The 19,575-nt window shown below is 42.3% G+C and overlaps 1 protein-coding gene across 11 annotated transcripts in view; it reads left to right on the top strand.

Moving 5' to 3' along the window:
* The window catches only part of FOXP1 (forkhead box P1), a 625,652-nt gene that overhangs the window by 294,324 nt on the left and 311,753 nt on the right, over positions 1-19,575 (top strand). The window lies entirely within an intron of this gene.

Consider the following 19,575-nt stretch of genomic DNA (forward strand, 5'->3'; position numbering starts at 1 on the left):
CAGACACAGTAGGGCATTAAGGCTCGTTGGACTCTTAGTCTCTTAGTGAAGTAGAGAGCCATGAATGGACTTTGAGATGAGACAGGATTTGAGTCACATTTTAAATGGATCACTCTGGAAGTTATTTTGAAAGTAAATGGTGGGTGGGTGAGGTGAGTGGCGGGGAGATGTGTTAGGAATCCACTGTGATAATCTCAGTGAGATCTGATGGCCAGGATGAAGATGGCAGTAGGAAGTGGTGGGAATTTGTGAAATCTTAACACATGTGGTTTGATATTTAAATTTTGAACTTATCTAGGAAGAATTCAAGGAAGTCCTGGTAAAATAGATGTGAAGTTTGAAAACAGTTACATAGTGGATGACTCCCAAGATTTTTGTCTTAAGTGATGGGGTAGTATCAACTGATGGATTGTTTGTAGTAATTAAGAAAGAAGTCAGAAGACTGAGGACTCTCAGTTTAAGCAACTTCTGAAAGGATCAGGCTGCCATTAAGAGAAACAGGGAAGCCTGTGGGGTGAGGGTTGATGGTATGAAAGGAGACAGTTCTTTAATTTCACTTTTTAAAGATGGTAAGGTGGACTTCTTTCAGGACCATTGTGGTAGGTGTAGGGAATACTGCAGTGAGATTTTACAGGAGAGAGAAGATGTTGAGCTCACCTCTATATACAGCATGGGCAAGTGAGAATTTATAGCCAAAGAGTTAGGGGGTGGCAGGGGGTCAGTAGCTGAAAAGTTTCTGGAAAGAAAACATCAGGAGTAAGGGGGGATTCTGGGTCAACTGCTCTAACAAGATCTTGCTAAAGATAAACTAGGGTGACCCAACATCTCCTGGGGGATGGTGGAGAGTGAGGAACCCTATCGGATCTCTAATCCAGTGGTTTAGATATTAAATATGCATAAAAGGCAGGGGTAAAAGGAGATGTAAACTTAAATCTTGAACTTAAAATGTAGTCTTTAATCATCTAAAGTACCTCAGAGCTTGGTGTGGTTACCCTGGTCTCTAGATTAGTAAAGTACTAGGAGGGGCACATGAGTCTGTTACCTGTACCTTACACTAATATAGGTAGTCTTTGATGAGTTCATCTGTCTTTCACATTAACTAAGAGCATCAAAGATTCTGGCTCATTCAAAAATTCAGAAACAGTTGAACATTTTCGAGATTTCTAGGCTGATCCCAAATCTTCGAGCATCTAGGAAATTATAGGTAAAATAATGAAAAACCTATATTTTCTCTATTTAGATACTAACTACCATTAAGGGGGTATTGGGTGAGGTAAGAATATCCCCTCTTTGTGGAAGATGATGAATGTACTTCTCAATTTGTTTTCATTATAAAATGGCATTAAAAGAAATTAGAAGAGCATGGAAATATAGGAAGAAAAATTTCACGGGTGACCTCATCTAAATAGTTCAGCATTTATCTTCAGCCTGCAGCGTTCTGTATGTACAGATTTGTTGATATGTACTTGTACTGTATATACTATTTTGTTTCCTGTTCTTACCCTTAAAGTATCATGAGTATTTTCCCAAGTTATCACTGTTACCAGTTTAGTCACTCAGTCATGTCCAACTCTTTGCAACCCCATGGACTGCAGCACTCCAGGCTTCCCTGTCCCATTAGGGACAGATATATCCTGGAATAGATACATCACTGTTATATCTCAGTCTTACTTTTAGGGTACCTCGGTGATTTCCACTGTTGTGTTATCTGTTCCTGCAATGATGGATCTTCTGATTTCCTCCAGTTATTAATGATGGCTAGTATGCCTGTGTAGGATGTGTCAAGATAGCTCAGTATCTTGAATTAGTCTTATAAATATGATATTGGAATTGCAGCTTATCACTCAGTTTCTCCCTCTACTTTTAAGTAATATTAACATTAATCTGAGGCACATGAAATCAGCCCCTAGCATCGACTACATGTATTTTCCATAATGAGGTACATTTTGCATTAACTTCGATTTCAACATTTCTGGACTTTAAGTTGCTCGACATTTTTCTTTTCTGATCTGAATCATCTCTTGATATTTTTTCACTTTAGCAACTTGATTTGCATCATGGGAGCAGGGAACTTTGCATTCTTTCCAGGGGCAGCCATTCATCCTCTCATTGTTGTGTTATCCCAAACATCATTCCTTCTCTTTTCCCAGAACAGCTGTGAATTTACTTGGTCTGGATTTGTATCTCCAAAATTTGTTTCAGTTGAGTTTTGGTCCAGGTTACCCAGGAAAACTCAAATGTCTTGACAGCTTTTAAAGTATAAAAGTTTTAAGTTTTCTTGCATGCTAGACTGTAAGTTTTCTTGCATGCCAGACCTTAGCAGTATTGTTGTTAATTGTTTAGGCAACAAATATTTATTGAGTTCCTGGGAGGCTGACTGTGTGTTTGAAATTGAGCTGTGTATCTCTGTCCTTTGTAGCCATTCCCATGTCTAGTCTTTAGATTCGTAGCTTCAGAGAGAACCAAGAAATGTTAGCCTTCTCTAGTCCAGTCTTTATAAGTTATTGGAGATGAAACTAAGACTCAGATAAGGAAAACGATGTTCCCCCATCAATTGTGTAATTGTAGCTATGTTGGGAGTCCTTGTCTCTTTTAATATACCTTTTCCTCCCTTTTATGATATAATATCAAAAACAAGTGGAAATATTAAAATTTCATTGTTAAAAAGTTCACTGTTAAAAAAAATAGACTTGATGAAAACCAAAATGTATTTTTTATGTGGATGGCCCTTTCTTAAATTTCATTTCCAATGCACTTTCCTTTTTCCAGCTATTGTAGGGAAATTAATAGCCTTTACAAATGTTTAAAAACATGAAATATGAAAAGGATCATCTAAATATGTTTATTTGAGAAAATGTCCACTTTCATGTTCTCCTCCCCTCCTGTTCAAGTTTCTAAAGCTTCTCCTGCTTCCACCTCTCCTTCCCCTTCCTCCTCATCCTTCTTTCTTTTCTTCTGCCGCCTTCCTTCACTTCTTCCTTATTCCTTCTTGCCCCTTCCTCTCTCTCCCTCTCTGTGTCCTTTATTTTTATACAAGGATATTTAATGAGTGTGTGTGTAATGTTAAAATGTTTCTGCTAGTTGACAACTACTGGGAAAAGTTTAAATAGTTGAGTATTTTACATAGCATGAGAATTTAGATGGCCACTGTGTCTCTGTCTGACTGGTCATCCCAGTGAGCCACTCTCATGCCACATGTGTTTTTCCAAAGACTGAGACACAAAAAAGAACAGTAAGATGTGTTGGTCATTGTTTTTGAAGTTCACACCGTGTAACTGATTGGAACTGCTTAGCTCTGAAATCATGTTCCCCCTAGTTCCGGAATGGGATTGACATCCTCTCTTTATTTTCTAAAGTAGGATAAAAATACATAAAGACCAATGTAGAATTGTCATCTGGAAGGGTCATATCACTTCATTAGTTTAATTCTCATAATGTTAGTGGTAATAGAACATAGAATAGACAGTTCTTATGAGCTTCATTTTTTTTTTTTTTTTTTTTTCTGATTACAGGTATAAAAACCAACTCACTATAGGGAATTGTAGAAAAGTTGACCAAGTAAAAAAGTAAAGTAATCTAGAATCCTGACTCTGGGAATAACATATAGTTTCTTTTTTCATTTGATGTACATATATTTAACATAACTGCAGTATATAGAATTGTGTATTTTTTTAAGTTTAGCATTACATGGTAAACATTCTCCTGTGTCATGAAGACATCTTAAATGACTGCATACTAATCATTTTTTTGTATATAACAAAATTTCATTCTTCTTCAGTGTTGAGTGTGGGAGTTGTTTCCAATTTTTCTGTAATATGTTACAGTGGGCATATATGTGCAGAAATGTTAATCAGTTTCCATTTCTTTAGATATGGTCTACAGGGGGAAATTTCTTTAGATATATTCTATAGGGGCAAATTCCTATAGGAGAAGTCTTGGAATTGTTACAGATTTTCTATATATGCTGTCACTGTACATTTCAAAATGCACCAATTTGTTCTTCTGCTGATACTGAATGAGAATGTTTATTTCACTGCAATTTTGCCAACACCGAGTTTCAGTATTTTTTATTATTGTCATTTAAATTGTAGAAGAAAAAAAGTATACCTCATTTTTTCTCTTGTTCAAGTCTATTGTTGCAAATGAAGTCTAGAAGTTTTGTTTCTTGAGACTTTATATTTCTTCTTTTAAATTTTCATAGCTTGGGAATCAGTCAGGGTTTGTAGGAGTAGGGATGGGGAATCCAAGGTGCTGGGCAGCTAGACAAGGGATCCTGTCATTGGAATGTTACTTGACCATTGGTTCTTATGCCAGAATGTACAGAGTTAGTTCACCAAGTGCTGTGTTGTAGCTTAGATCTGAGTGTAAAATACTGTAAGACCAGACCATTGGCATTCTGATGCTCCGGAAATCCCGTGGAGAGATCTGGGGCTCACAAGCTTTTCAAAAACTTTGATGCTCTGAGTTTATTCCTTTATTCCGTAAATAATTATTGAGTACTTACTTATTCCTGGAGGTATTGGGGACAGCAGGGAATATTTGGTAAACCAAAAAAGGAAACTTCTTCTGTGAATGAGGTGGATATACCTCACTGATTAATGGTGAGCACAAATTGACAGATCTGCATAAAGGACTCAGCACAGTAAGAGCAACTAGCTGCTGCTCATCTTACTGTTTCTGCTAATGCTCTGTTATCATCAGCATCTCACATTAAAAACCAAAAAACAGTGTTCAGCCAGGTCCTATCTCCAGCCCCCTTATCACACATCGGATAGTAGGGCCTGTATTCCCCAGCCCATGAAGCTTCTGTCCATTTCTTTTAGTCCCTTCACTCAGTGTACTAGTATCTTCCAGGTGCTTGGTTCCAGAAGTTTCCAGAGAAGCATGGCTGTGTCCAGCTAAACAGTAAGATTCTGGGGACAGCCCCGGGGGCTTCAGGGAGCCCCTCCCATTTCCCGCAGTTTAGTAGGAATGTTGCCGACAGTTGAGCTGCAGAAGGGAGTGGGGCGGTGGCAGTTACACCCCGTGTCCCGGGTGTTTGCTCTGTTAGTCTGTAAGCCCAACAAGCTGGTTCTCCTCAACTCTGAATCTGCAGATTAAAAATAAATGCGCACACACACACATACATACATACACTCCTCCTCCTCAAGACTTGCCACACTCAGGGCCGGTGGAGGACAGGCAGGCCCCAGGCCAGGACCACTGGGCCCTCCTTTGGCTTTCCCACTGCCCAGAGTGCCCTTGGAACCTGTGCTCCTGTCTGGGTGCTTGCTGGCTTGCTGTCATCATTGGTTCAAAACATGACCAGTTTTAAATGGAAAAAATAAACATTTCTGATGCTAAAGTGAGGAAGGGGTAGCTCTTTGTTTCAAACCAGTATGTCCCCCCACTCTCACCGCCAAGAAGCACGGTTTGGGAGAGGCTGTGTCTGACTTAAGATGTGTCAATTCTAGGGCCTGTTTCTGACTTGCTCGCTCATAGGTTCCCACAGGGGACAGTGAAAGGCCCATGAAGATCACAGAAAGGACCATTGAGTTAAGTGTTCCTTTTTAGAGTTCTGCACTTAGGCCCTGTCCTGCAACTTTTCAGCTTTGTGATGTTGAGAAATACCAGATCTTTCCAAGCCTTTTTTTCCCCTTCCTTATCTAAAAAAATAGGGACTAAACTAGTACCTCCCTTGCTGAGGTAGTTGGAAGATAAACTGAGTTGCTGCAAGTTACAAGTTCTTAGAGCAATGCTTGGTATATAGCAAGTGTTCTGTAATGTCAGCTCATTTTTACTGTGGGCATAGTGCATGGAATGTAGTAGTAGGTTGTTAAGGATGTTAATAATTTTTCTCTAGATTAATTTTTAAAATAATGAGAACATTTTTAGATGTCTGTTTTTATCAGGGAGCATAGTGGAAATAGGAGTGAAATAGGCTTCCTAATACCTTCCCTTGGTCCCAAAGAGAAAAGAAAAGCAAAATCTTTAAGGTCCTTCTTAGAAGGAAATGGTTTCTGAGTATTTCAGCGTAGCAGTATAAAAATCATCATCTTCTCCTTCTCATCTCTCACTTGGGATCCACAGGTGAGGAATGGGGCCATTTGAAGGGATCCACCCAGCTGATTTTTGTAGGTTTGGAAGCAGCCTCTTAGCTACACTGCAGCTTCCATCTAAGTGTTACAGTTTTCTAAGTCCAGGCCATAGACACCCAGATGGTCCTGAGTTCACATGGAGAGATCTGGGACCCACAAGCTTTTTGAAACCTAAACCGTGTGATCAAAATAGTGTGAAAAGATGTTCCAGGGCTGTGCTGAGATTCATTGTCTCAGGCGTGATTTTATTGTAGACGTTAAATATGGAGACTGCATTAAAGGAGCCTTAGGCTCGTGTCCCCAGCACTTCACACTGAGGAACCTCTGTAGACACTGCCCTGAGTGTTCTCTGTGTCCGTGACCAGTGAGAAAGAGGGAAGGGAGAGGGGGAAGAGGGTGTGCAGGGCAGGGACCAGGAATTCCTGTCTATCTGGGAGAAAGTGAACTTTCCAGCTACTTAGATGTGGGAGTGGAGGGTTGGCTGTTTGGAATACACTTGGCTGGAATGACCTTGACCCTGCTAGGGCATGCATGTGTGCCCGTCTCTGTGTGTGTGTGTGTGTGTGTGTGTGTGTATAGATGTGCACACAGGGGAGATGGTGGCAAGCCCTTTTCCTGAAAACTCCAGAATCTGTCATTTTTAGCACAGATGTGGGAGGTTACCACAAGGGCTGCCTTGTGTTCTTGACACCTGACGAGCGGTTCTCTCTGTTCCTTTAAACTTCGTACAGTTTGATTTTTCTGTACTTATACATGGTACTTCTTATAAAAACAAAGAGTAAGAAAAACCAAAGTGAGAAAGTAAATATTACTTCATATTTACCCCCAACCCCCACCCAGGATCAGGGCCTGGACCACTTTGGAGACAGTCCTTCTAAACATCTCACTCTTTCCTTGTTTGTTACTGAACACGCCTGGGCTGTCCAGTTTGGTAACCAGTTCCCACCAGCAGGTCTGGAGCAGTGAAATGTAGCTAGTCTGAACTGACACATGCTGAAAGTGTCATAGGTACACTAGATGTTGAAAAATGAGACTGTAAAATATTTCTTAAGTTTAGATATTTCTTACATGTTGAAATGATAGTATTTAGATATATTGGATTAAATAAAATATACTATTAAAATTAATTTGCTCCATTTTACTTACGAAAGGTACCTACTAGAAATGTTTAAATTACTTTTATGGCTCATAGATTATACTCCTCTCTGGCAGTTGGGGGCAGGCACATGATAGTTTTAATAAAATAATGCTACATTTTCCCTACTTTTTAAAATATGAAAATACGTTGTCAATATCTTTCTGTAGAAATTGACATATGGCAGCATTATCATCACCTTGTAGCTGTGTGTCAATATATCATAGTTTATTTAACCTGTCCTACTTTGTTGAATGTATAGAGTTGTACACAGTGGTGCTGGTGATCAAGCATGTATATTCATTTTTGCAAGCCCATCTGATTATTTCCTTAGTATAGGGTGTCCCAACTAGAGAATTGTGGGCATTTTGGTCTGGATCATTCTTTGCTGTAGGATACTTTGTTATCCATTGTGGGATGTTTATCTGCCTTCCTGGCCTCCATTCACGAGATGTCAGCAGCACATCTGTCCCTGTTTGTAGCCCCTTCCTACCCCCACATGCGACAATCAAAAGCATTCCTGGACATCGCCATGGGTCCCCTGTGAGGCAAAACCGCCCTAGGTGAGAAGCACTGACACAAAGCAAAGTACCAGACTGAGAAATGCTAGATTGAAAGTATACGTGTTTAGATAGATTGATAGACATTGCTATATATTGAAAATGTTATATCTGTTTTCAGTTGTTTTCTTAGAAGAATAATATCAGTTTATATATCTATCAAGAGTAACAGTGATCCTCATTAAATACCTGTAAGACATTTAAGAAAGAAGAGCTGTGTATTTGTTAATTTATTTGTTGGCAGTTTGTTTATTAGCTTTATTTAATAGCCTTCCTGAGAGGAGCTCTTGTAAGGACCATCAAGGAGGCAGTCTAGGTGTTTTCTGTTGGAGGCCAGCTTGGCAATGAGATTCTGTGGCCCATTATAGCTTAGCTTAGCATAATGTACAGGGCTTCTGTGCTCTTAAAGGGATCAAAAGTGGTAGAAGGTCAGAGAAAATCTCCTGTTGCTTTGCAATTTAGGGCTTTTCCTTACAGTGAGAAATGGGAATAATAGTAAATGACGTAATAGTCATAGCTAATTATTGAATATTTGCTACATGTCAGGTGCTGGGCTAAGTGTTGTTACATGTAATTTTATTTAAACTTCAGAAAAACCTAGCTTTTAGGTAAATGCCACTGTTTTCACCAGATGAAGGAAAATGGGCATAGAGAAGTGGCCAGCCGTCAATCTGGCATGCCCGAGGTCACAACCTTACAATGTGGTGTGGCCAGGATGTGAAGTAGGCAGTCCAGGTAACCGTACTATGCATTTATTCACTCTTCCAACACATATTTGAGCTTCTCCTATGTGCCAACACAGGGTTTTTTTGCTGAGTTTATAGGAGTGAGCCAAAAACAACACAGTTGCAGCCTCATGCAGACTAATGGGAGCTGATAAAAACTATTCTGATGAGGACTAAGAAATGGAGGTACGTGATGCTTTGAGAGTCTACATTTGAGGGACTTGCCCTTGTCAGGAAGTTCAGGGAGGGCTTCCAGGAGAAATAATGATTAAAATGAGATCTGGAGAAAGAGCAAAAGGGTGGAGGTTATTGGGGAGCCAAAGAAAAGAAACATCATGTCCCGTGTGTCGAGGTGGACTGTGGTATGTGGAAGGTTCTGGCCATGTGGAGAAGGTGTAGCCTGAGTATGCAGCCAAGGATTGCAGGTTACAGGCAGAATATCCATGGATCTGTGCTTTTAAAAGCAATTTTGTTTGCTTGTGTTTGTAGTGTGGGGTATGGGAGAGGGGGTGGGGTGGGATTAGAGGGATGGAGAACATGGTCACATTTGTGTTTTGGGAAGATCATCTGTGACGTCTTAAGAACACGTAGGGGCAGTGGGCAGTAGATACAGAAAACAAGAAAGTGTGCAGTTACTGAGTCTTAACAAATAATGAGCGTTTCTGCCTCACTTATTTATGGATGCATCACAAACTCACCTGAAACTGGCTTAAGCAGCATCCATTGGTGCAGGATACTTCTGTTTGGGGAGGGCTTGTTGCTGTCATTGTTCAGTTGCTCGGTCTTGTCCACCTCTTTGTGACGCTGTGGACTGCAGCACACAGGCTTTCTGTCCTTCACCATCTCCTGGAGCTTGCTCAAACTCATGTCCATTGAGTCAGTGATGCCATCCAACCTTCTTGTTTTCTGTTGTCCCCTTCTCCTCCTGCCTTCAATCCTTCCTAGCGTCAGGGTCTTTCCTACTGAGTAAGCTCTTCACATCAGGTGGCCAAAGTATTGGAGCTTCAAGTTCAGCATCAGTCCTTCCAATGAATATTCAGGATTGATTTCCTTCTCCTCTGCGGGGCTTAGCAGGGGTGGTTTTTCTCTGCTCTGTGCGGTGCTGACTCAGGAGTGCATTCACCTGGGAGCTTAGCTTTGACTGGAACATTCAGCATGGCTTTCATGTCTACACTTGACACTTGGCCCTGGCCATGACTTGGCTCTCAGGTTGACTGCACCATCATGATAGACTTAGCATGAAATAGGACACTGCCAGGTTTCTCAGGGTCTAGGCCCAGACCTGGCATAGCACTAGTCACTCCTTTGCATTTGTCAAAGCACTGCCAGTCCACGCTCAAGGAGACGAGGAAAAGATTCCATACTCTTGATGGGCATGTGCACACAAGACGTGTGTTGCTGTGTGCCAGGCACAAATCGAGACCCTGAGAACAGAGCTCTGTAGGCCATAGGCTGCATTCCCGCTGGTATGGCCTTACAGAGGGAGACAGTAAGCATATAAACTAGAGCAGTGTCAAGTTTGGGTTGGAAACATCTTTGGTTGTTCAGGTTGGAACCACTTTCATTTATGTTGTAGACTGAATGTTTGTGTCCTACTCAAATTCATGTATTCAGTCCTTCCACCTGATGTCATAGTGTTTGGAGGTGGGAACTTTGGGAGGGGTGAATGTGTCATGGGGGCGTGGAGCCCTCTTGAATGAGATTAGTGCCCTTTAAAAGAGATTATCAGACAGATCTGTCACCCTTTCCTACTCTGTGAGGACATAGAAGATCCTTTCTGAACCAGAAAGTACATCCTCACCAGGCACCAGTTCTGCTGACACCTTGATCTAGAATTTCCCAGGCTCCAAAACTGAGAAATTTCTGTTGTTTATAAGCCACCAGGTCTATGTTATTCTATTATAGCCACCTCAGTGGACTAAGATAGTGTGTTTTTTCTTTCCTGTAACCAGAGAGTTCAGAAATTCTTGCAGGAGCAAAACTGAACCCATGGACTGTCTTTGGAATCGTGTAGTAGTTACTCAGAAACATTTAGGCTTACCATGTGCTCTGATATTTCGTTCAGAAAATATCACTGCTGGAGACCATGTGGGGAGAAAAAAGTAACCCTATAGCTTAGAAAAGAGAGAGTATTAGAAAGCAGCCAAGTATCACTGCTCCACATTTCCTCACAAGTCTGAGGAATTTGCTTTTAAAAATAAATGTGTATTTCATAATGCACCTATTTGATTTCTCTTTAATCATTGGCTTTTTTTATGTTTGCTGATTTTTCAGGCTTGCTAATTTGTGCTGTGTCTACCCATCATTTGTGCAAATTAGCAAGGTTTAACTAGAAATGAAAATGTCAAAGTTATTATATTATTTAAAATTAAAGAATAATTAGACTGGAGGAAAACAGGCTGAAAGAATACTCCAAGCTATGTTAAAGGTGGGAAAAGACATGGGGAAAATGCAGAAAGAATAAGTGTGAGAGGATGGGGGACCACTTGTCCTACTTCCAGGGACCTGGACTTATGATCACACCACATGGAGCTCCAGGGACATGGAGTGGACTCAGAGCCCTCACATATACCATCAGCGTAGGCCAATAGCGTTTTCTAACAGGTCTATAAAATACATTAATTGTTTACAAACTGGTTGGCGAAATATTTTACCAGGTACTTTGGGATATTCTGCAGAGACTCTTAGCTGGTATTCCAGAATTGTGCTCTTTTTGTTTCCAGTGTTCCTTGGGGGCATCTGAGCATCTGATCCTATCAGATGGAAGCCAGGAAAAGGAAAGTGTCGGTAGAGGGTGTGTGAAAGGTGATGGGGATTTATTTTTCCAACTGGCAGGGTTGCAGACTCTTAAGTTTACACATGTAGTAGTAAAAATCAGCTGTTGCTTCTTGGGATTTATATTCACCCAGCTGATCAAAGGCCTGTGTACAGGCAGATAACTTGCAGCATTGTTGTGAGAGCAAAAGCAACGGAATTCCCTCAGTGTTTGACAGGAGATAAAGAGTCTATGGTCTGTGCATGGGGTGAGGATGGGAAATACACCGGGACTGTGCTCTGCAGCTAGCAAAAAAGGATGCAGACCCGTATGTGCTCATGTGGAAATATCTCTAAAATATCTTAAGTGACTTGAGGGTAAATATGCTAGTCTTTGGGTAGAGGGCAGAAAAAAGATATACACACAGAATGCTACTATTGTGTCTATATAGAATATTTTTGGAAGAGAGAGACAAGACATTGGTAACACTGGTTGTCTTTGGGAAGGGAGATTGGTGGTTGGCACGGATGGAATTTATAGTCCCTGTTTACCCTGTTTGTGCTATTTGATTACACACGTGTGAGGTGATGCCCTTTTGAACATAGTTGTTCCAGGATGCCAAAGTGTTACTACCTAAAGGGCAGCAGGCCCTGCGAGAAAGGATCAGATACTGGGTTTTGATGATATTTTTTTAAATCTTTGCTTTTAGTAAATGTGAAAATCAGGTGTGATTGCTGATTGATTTCAAAACCTAGTGATAAGGAACCGTTGATTCAGCCCAAATCAACCACGTCCTCACTCTGGATTCCCAGCTCTGCATGGTTTGTCACATGTATAATGCTTGTTTGTGTTATCGACTTCTACTATTTAAGTATCTTATAGAATAGTTGTTTTTTTTTTTTTAAAGTTGCATGTTGCTAAGATGCTGCCTATCCATACAGACTTAAGCAAAATGAGACTGTATTTGACACCGTAACTGAATAGACCTGTTGAGGCTCAATCTAAGCCCTAAAGCCTCATCTTTATATTTCTCATGTCTCCCCTCCGCTTTCTTCTGAATTGACCCCATTTGTTAATGGGACTCCCCTTCCTGGGAGGTGAGTACCCCCCTGTAGCTCCGTCCTTGCAACCTCTCAGCTCCCAGGGCAGCAGGGAAGGTCTCTCTGGGTGTCTGCTGCTGCTGCCAAGTCGCTTCAGTCGTGTCCGACTCTGTGCGACCCCAGAGATGGCCCCCCCTAACCCTAACCCTCAGGCATTTGTTCTCAAGCCTTCTTGTGGTTCCAGTGCTTCTGTGGGGGTGGGGATGGGGATGGAGGTTGGGCGGGGATGGGGATGGGGGTTGGGTGAGGGTGGGGATGGGGGCTGGGGATATTGCAGGTTGATTTGCTTTTGGCAGTTTGGTTGAAACTGATCAATACCAAGCTCCTCCTCTATTCCTGATTCTTTCGGCCTGGAGACACTAAGATGAATAAAATTCTTGCACAGGTTTTGGGGAGTTTACACCCTGTTAGGGAAGGTACAGAAGCTCATGTGGAACCCTTTCTGATGTGAAATGCTAGACTCAAAGGAATTCTGAGGCGGGCTCATCTCTGCCTGGGAATATTGGTGAGAGACTAGTGAATGAGGTGACCCTGACATGAAGCCTTCTGTGGGAAGAAGTTTTGCGTGCAGACAGGTCCGAGAACGAGGCTGAAGGCATTCCAGTATAAGATGCCAGAGAGCAGACAGTTCTAACTTTCATCAAGTTCTGCTTGTCAGGCTTCAGAATGGCCAGTGCACCGTCTTCTTGTCATCTTGAGGCCACCCTCACCAACCTGCATCAGACCTTCCATAGTAAGCACTCATCCTTAGAATATTGCAACATTTTATTTCTTTGCCCTCATTTGGCAGAGACATTTCTTACTCTGGGTGTTACTTACTTCTGTCTTTTCCCCAGATCCCTTTTTTCGCTTATTGTCTTGGCCACACAATTAGTGCCCTATTGTCAAGCAGTAGTTCCCCGTCTAGCAAACGGTTTGCATTTCAAGGACAGACTTTGTCATCAGAAACTTTGTTCCCAGCTACTGCAGTCATACAGGCAGTGTCGGGCTTCCTTCAAGGAAGGCTGAAGGGCTGTGGATTCAGCAGGAAAATATCAGCCAACTTTTGTGCTAGGAAACACAGTGCAGTAGTCTTGAACCTTACAAAGGCAAGGAGATCAGAGGAGAGAGGAAAGCAATGTGATTTGTGGCCAACGTAGTCAGGAGGAAGGGAGATGGCCTGAGCATGTATCAAATCAATAGGGTCAAATTTTGTTACGATGGTTTGAGGGTCAGGCACTTGGGGTGAGCCAGGTGTGCATGAAGGAAGATCATGGCAAGTGGGAAGCAAAGCATCATTTGATGGTTGGTCCTCCCGGTGCATCCCAGCACCTCATGGCAGATAATTCTGGGATCTGAGCTTGAGCACAGCTCAGTCTTGGACCTGAGTGGATTCTCTCTTGTCCTTCTCACAGACCTGAATCTGGCCATTCTTAGGGGGATCACATAAGTCCAGAAGGATGTGCACCTCACCATCTCTGTTTCTTCTACAGCAGAGGGGATCAAATACCACATGCACGCCTGCTAAGTTGCATCAGTCGTGTGCGACTCTGCGACCCTATGGACAGCAACCTACCAGGCTCCTCTGTTCCTGGGATTCTCCAGGCAAGAACACTGGAGTGGGTTGCCATGTCCTTCTCCAATACATGCATGCATGCTAAGTCACTTCAGTCGTGCCCAACTCTGTGCGACCCTAAGGACCACAGAGGGAGGCAAATCTGTACCCATGGGTGTGTGGCTTTCCATTAGTCTTCATCTGTATTGGGTTCTAATTTGTATTTAGTGAGAATGGAGGAGACTCTGCAGGGCCGAGGAGCCGAGCAAGTTCCTTTCTGCAGGTACTACATCTGCCAAACCAAGGAAACCATGGCCATGAAGCAGTTGGCTCCACATTCAGAAGTAAACTAGAACTGAGCCCTTCCTCAGCAGTCTGGGAAATGACACCCTTTAAAGGGTATCAGCCTGAAAGTTGGGAAGACTGTCCTCCATTGATGCCAAACCCTAGATACAAAATGCACCAAGATAAGCCCTTTAATAATGGACAGAGTTCTTCACCTCAGAGAGTTGTCAGAAGCTGACAGTGTAAGTGTCTTCTCTTTGGTATAGCACTTGAGTGCAGCTTATTAAGATCAGAGGGTTTGTTGATCAGTGGGAATGAAGGATGTAGGGGGAGTTTCTGGTTTTGAAGGGGAACAAGGCATGAACACCTGTGTGAGAGAATGAAACGGGTGGTGGGCATTAATGTGGAACACAGACATGGTAACTGCCAGGTCTTCTCTGCTGTTCCTCAGGACTCTCATTGCTGCTTGTCCCCCCGCCCCCCACCCCACCCCCACCTTGCATATTGTGAGAGCCCTGGAGTCGAGGACCAGATTGGTTTTTGTTTGCAGCTGTCGGATGCAGTCTTTTTACTTAGCTCATGTGGACAGTGTGGTTCATTCACCCATGATGCTGAGGTAGGAGCAAATTATGCATATTATTTTTCACTGTTACATAAATTTTCCCCTGTGATATATTTGTCAAGGTTTTTATTCTTCACTGTCATAATTGGGAGACTCTATTGCACAAAAAAAAACCCCATTATTCACTGTGTATAGAATGTTGTCTGATACAGTACCGCCTTGTTCAGGGGTTATTTTGGGGGTGTATTCCTTATCTTAAAGTCACTCTAAAATCCCAGTGGGTAGAAAACTTGTCTTTTAAGAATCTTTTGATTCCTGATCTAGAATATATAATAGGTGCTTTATAACTGATGATTTCCCCAGTGAGACTCCTAGGCTTCCTTGAGTACAAGAACGATGTGTTAGATGTATTCATCTCCCTTGTCCAGGTCCCACACATAGTAGGCCTTGTCTTAGAGGCAGAAAGAACCCTTAGGAACTGCAGTGTTAATGAGGCAGACACCTAGTAAGACGATGCTCCTGTAACGATGCCTGGCTTTGGACTTAAGCCCAGTGAAAGCACATTAATGGATATGAGTTTTTCTCTGTATGGGTTTTCCTCTTTGTCTCCTTTCTATTTTTTGGTCCATGAGCAGGCTCTCTGTCTCTGTGGGGAAGCCGCACAGCTTCAGTGAGTATAAATGTTACAGCCGCACGTGGAACATAGCCGCAGAGATAATCACATGTACCAGTAATCTGTCAGTAGATTCTATTACATGTGTGGGTCTTTTATCAAAGGAATTAAGTTTTCTTGATATGTTAGAAAATAGTACTTTTTTGGCCATCTCTGGAATGGATGAATTGATGTTTTGGGTACCTATCTAGATTGACAGCTTGCTTCCCGCCCCCCCCCCCGCTCTAAATTTTGGTAATTCTGGATTTGAGTATATTCTTTCTTAAGTTGCATTTTTAAGTGATCACACTTTATTTGTGGACAGTAATTCTTTCTTTTTCCTAAAAAAGAAGTCAACCATATCCTTGCACTTTTTTTTTTCAAAAAATCTGTCTTTGAGAAGCGCTCATCTGTTTTTTTTCTTTCTTTCTCTTTCTCATTCTCCTACATTTGTATTTGTCGAGAAAGATCCTCAGATGCATTTCTGTTTGAAGAAAGTATTCCGTAAATAGATGGGTGCAATAGAATTACCACTTTATGTCTTGAATTTGGGAGAATATTACTTGCCTCTTGTCACCTTTAAAACTCCCAGAAAAAGTTGAAGATGAAATGTGACAATCAGGGGAAAGTTATTGGCCAGTTCAGCAATACGCCCAGACCCTCTGATCTGGGCTTCCCTGTTCTGTGAGAAAACAAAGATCCAACCAGTCACAACACACTGGGCCCCATCCCTGCTAAGACCAGGTACCAAGATAAAGCTCTCCTCCTCCTTCACTGTTCAGATGGAATTTCCATTCATTGAAAGCATACATCCTTTGCATGATATTTTACTCTCGTTTCCCCTCTGGGGGTAAACCTTTACTTGGCGCCTTCCCTCTTCTGAGGTACGATTGACTTTTTAGGGCAGGTGACAGTTTGGGGGGTGATTATTCCACTCCTCCATTCCTGTGGCTCCAGCAACTGCCAAGTCCCAGTGCCACTTTGATTAAAAAAAACATCCAGAGCTGCTCGCCTCTGTTGCCTCTGTCTGCCTTGTCTTAGAGGCACATCATTTTTGCACATCAGTATTAACAATTCAAACATCCTGAAATGCTAATAGCACTAGTAAGCTTTTAATTCCATGGAATTTATTGCTTGCTGTATTTCTATGAATTTATAACGCTTTGATTCTTAAGAGCCCCATTTAATCAGTTTTGCCTGGCACCGAACATAATAAACAACTTGCCGGTGAAAAAGTGCCACTTGGGGGAGGCTGCTAACAAGGAAGTTAAATGCCTCTGCCACTAGCAGTCTCTTCGCTGTATTTTTCATGAGCTGTAATGTACTTTGCTGGCTTCTGAGCGGTGGTTAAACGCTGGGACAAACGCATCCCCACTCTCACACTTAGAAGCTCAGACTTCGCTGGGTGTCATTGCAGAAAGCCCAGAAGAAAAGCCATGCTTTTAGCCTTATTTTTCCTTTCTCCTCTAGCTTAATGGTTTTCTAATACTTTTTCATTATCTTTACCTTAATCTCTTGGCATATGATTTATGGACAGGAATGGTGAGGGATATCAGTGGGCAAAAACAATCATTAGAGGCTGTTAAGGAACATTTATTGTTTATTTGGCTGCCTGTCTATAAAAGTACACATGATGGCCCTAATAGCAAAATATCAAATTATCAAGTGCTTTAAAGCAGAAAATGTCATTTGTTTCTCAAAACTGCACCAACTTTATATAATTGCCCTTTTAATTATCCCTAGTGGCCCATGAAATTTGCAAAATAGAGCATCAAAGGTTTGATTTACTTACATGTTGCACTTTGGTGGGATTCTTAATGAATATTGTTTAGTACTAATGCTGGGATGAAATTTGTAAATGTTTATAGTGAGGGACTTAGAAGCGGGTGGGAGCCTAGTCGTGAGACCGAATCAACTGAGTTCCCCATAGGATGAACTGTATGGCCACATTTTTGGACCTGCTTTTTGAAAATTTCTTCTTAGAGTGGAATTTTATTTCTAATCCAGGTCAAACGAACATGCATTAAGTTCAGTTTTGCCCTTTCGTTTTTTCCCTGCCCCATTAAGTGATGATCTCATTGTTACTTTCGTAGGGCCTTGGAGGGGTCCTTTGTTTGTTTCCTGGAAATCTTGAATCGGGATCAGTTGTTTCTTCAGAAATGGCAGTCTATAAGATGATGTTCAGAACTGGATCTCTAAAAGCTCATCTTTTGGAGAAGATTTTTGCAGTTGTAGATCTGCGAGCTGATTTCTGACTGAGATTTGGAGCCCGGAGTCCACGCTGAGTTTGAGGCCTCTTGGGATTATTTTATCTTCTTTCTTGGAGTATGTGTGCACTGTCATGTTCCAATAAATGAAGCAAACAAACCACGCTGAGTAGCTGTGCGCCCAGCAGGGGTCTGCCTGGATGGCAGCTCTGCAGCGTACATATCCACCTCTCCGCGTTCGGTCACCTGCCCAGATTTTTGTCTTCAGTCTGCAGACATGAAACACAGGGCTACATCTTGGGTAATAAGAGAAGTAGTGATAGAGGACAGTGATAGGGAGACCCTGGGATTTGATTGCAGGCTGGTTCTCTGGGCTCAGGAAGCTCTCTCAGCTCTCAATGATAGAGATATTAAATAATCCTGGTGGCAAGGTAGACACCTGTGGAGTGTCACTCGTTAGGCGTCCCCAGGTTGACAGCACACCAGTGATAACCACCCGATGGGTGTGGCTGCCTCCTCGCATCTCCCTGGCCTGTTGATGAGCATGTCACAGGGACAGGATCAGGAGACTAACAGAAGTCTACAAGATTACATCTCTTATTTCCCCTTTATCCACCTGACCTGTCACTCGGTCGGAGGGGCTGGCATGGCGAGTCTCCAGCAAACTCTGTTGGTTGTTGCCTGGTAACTTGTTCCTCTCAGAGTGCTGGCTAAAAGATGTGTCCTCTCCATATCTGCCTGGCATGGAGGGGAAGAAGAGCAGTTTTAATTACTTGGCTCATCGTTTTTGAGGGGTGCTTCCTGACCCTTCCCCACCTCTCCCAGGCTTCTGGGGCTTTCCCAGTCCTTCGGAATCTCTGAAATAGTGTTTGTAGATTTCCAAGCGCCTCGGGGGTACTTAGTCTTAAGTCCCTGTGATGTGACTGTACCAGCTTTTCAAATTACTTTCTGCCTCCTTCATCTAACTGATGGCAATTTAGAAGCTGAAATAATTTCAGATTTATTACATTGCAGGCATTTCTCAACAATCCGTCAGTCCCATCTACCAGAAGTAGTCCTCTCTGCCTGCTTCGACGTCTTTTGTCTTCACAGTGGCATCCCCGCCCGTACCCATTGTCTCTTTTGCAAATTGTGCCTCTATTATTGCTTTTAGCTGCACGACCTTGTCCTTCCTTCTATAATAGTTGTTGTGTTCTGTCCTCCACATCAGCCAAGTGATTTGTACATCTGATGTTTCCATCTGCATATGCAGTTCTGTGTGCAGTCACCTTGCAGCCCCCTTTGGGCAGACTTCTGTGTCTTTCTGTTGCAGATGGTCCCAGAGCAGCTAGATGTTGGTCTGTTCCCTTTGGTTTTCCTTCTGGTTTCTCTTCATCTGAATCTACTGTACATCCCTTAGCTGTGTGTTTAGTCACTCAGTCATGTCTGACTCTTTGCGACCCCATGGGCTGGAGCCCACCAGGCTCCTCTTGTCCATGGGGATCCTCCAGGCAAAAATACCAGAGTGGGTTGCCATGACTTTCTCCAGGGGATCTTCCCAACCCAGGGATCAAACCCAGGTTTTCCACATTGCAGGCGGATTATTTGCCATCTGAGCCAGAGGGAAGCCCGTACATTCCTTTAAATGTTTCTAATATTGTGTCTCTTTCACACACATGTTTGAAAGTAGGATCTCTTTGAAAGAAAGAAAACCTGGACTACTTTTATTGCTCCAAGGCCCGTGATGTACATGTACATAATGCAAATACAGATTCAGGATATTTCCCTTATCTTTTTAACGTTTACATTAAGTAAGTTAATGTTTGCACATGCACACAACATATAATGCATATGATATAATAGGGGGACTCACATGATTTATCCGAAGTACTACTTATGATGTGTTCAGATGATATGATCCAGTCAGGGTGCTGAAGATTAGATTTCTTTGATGAAGGATTGGATTCCATCCTGTCTTGGTGTCTCTGTCACTGGAGGTTAAAT

The sequence above is a fragment of the Bos mutus genome, chromosome 22, assembly GCF_027580195.1.
Source record: "Bos mutus isolate GX-2022 chromosome 22, NWIPB_WYAK_1.1, whole genome shotgun sequence".
In the NCBI taxonomy this organism is placed as follows: domain Eukaryota; kingdom Metazoa; phylum Chordata; class Mammalia; order Artiodactyla; family Bovidae; genus Bos; species Bos mutus.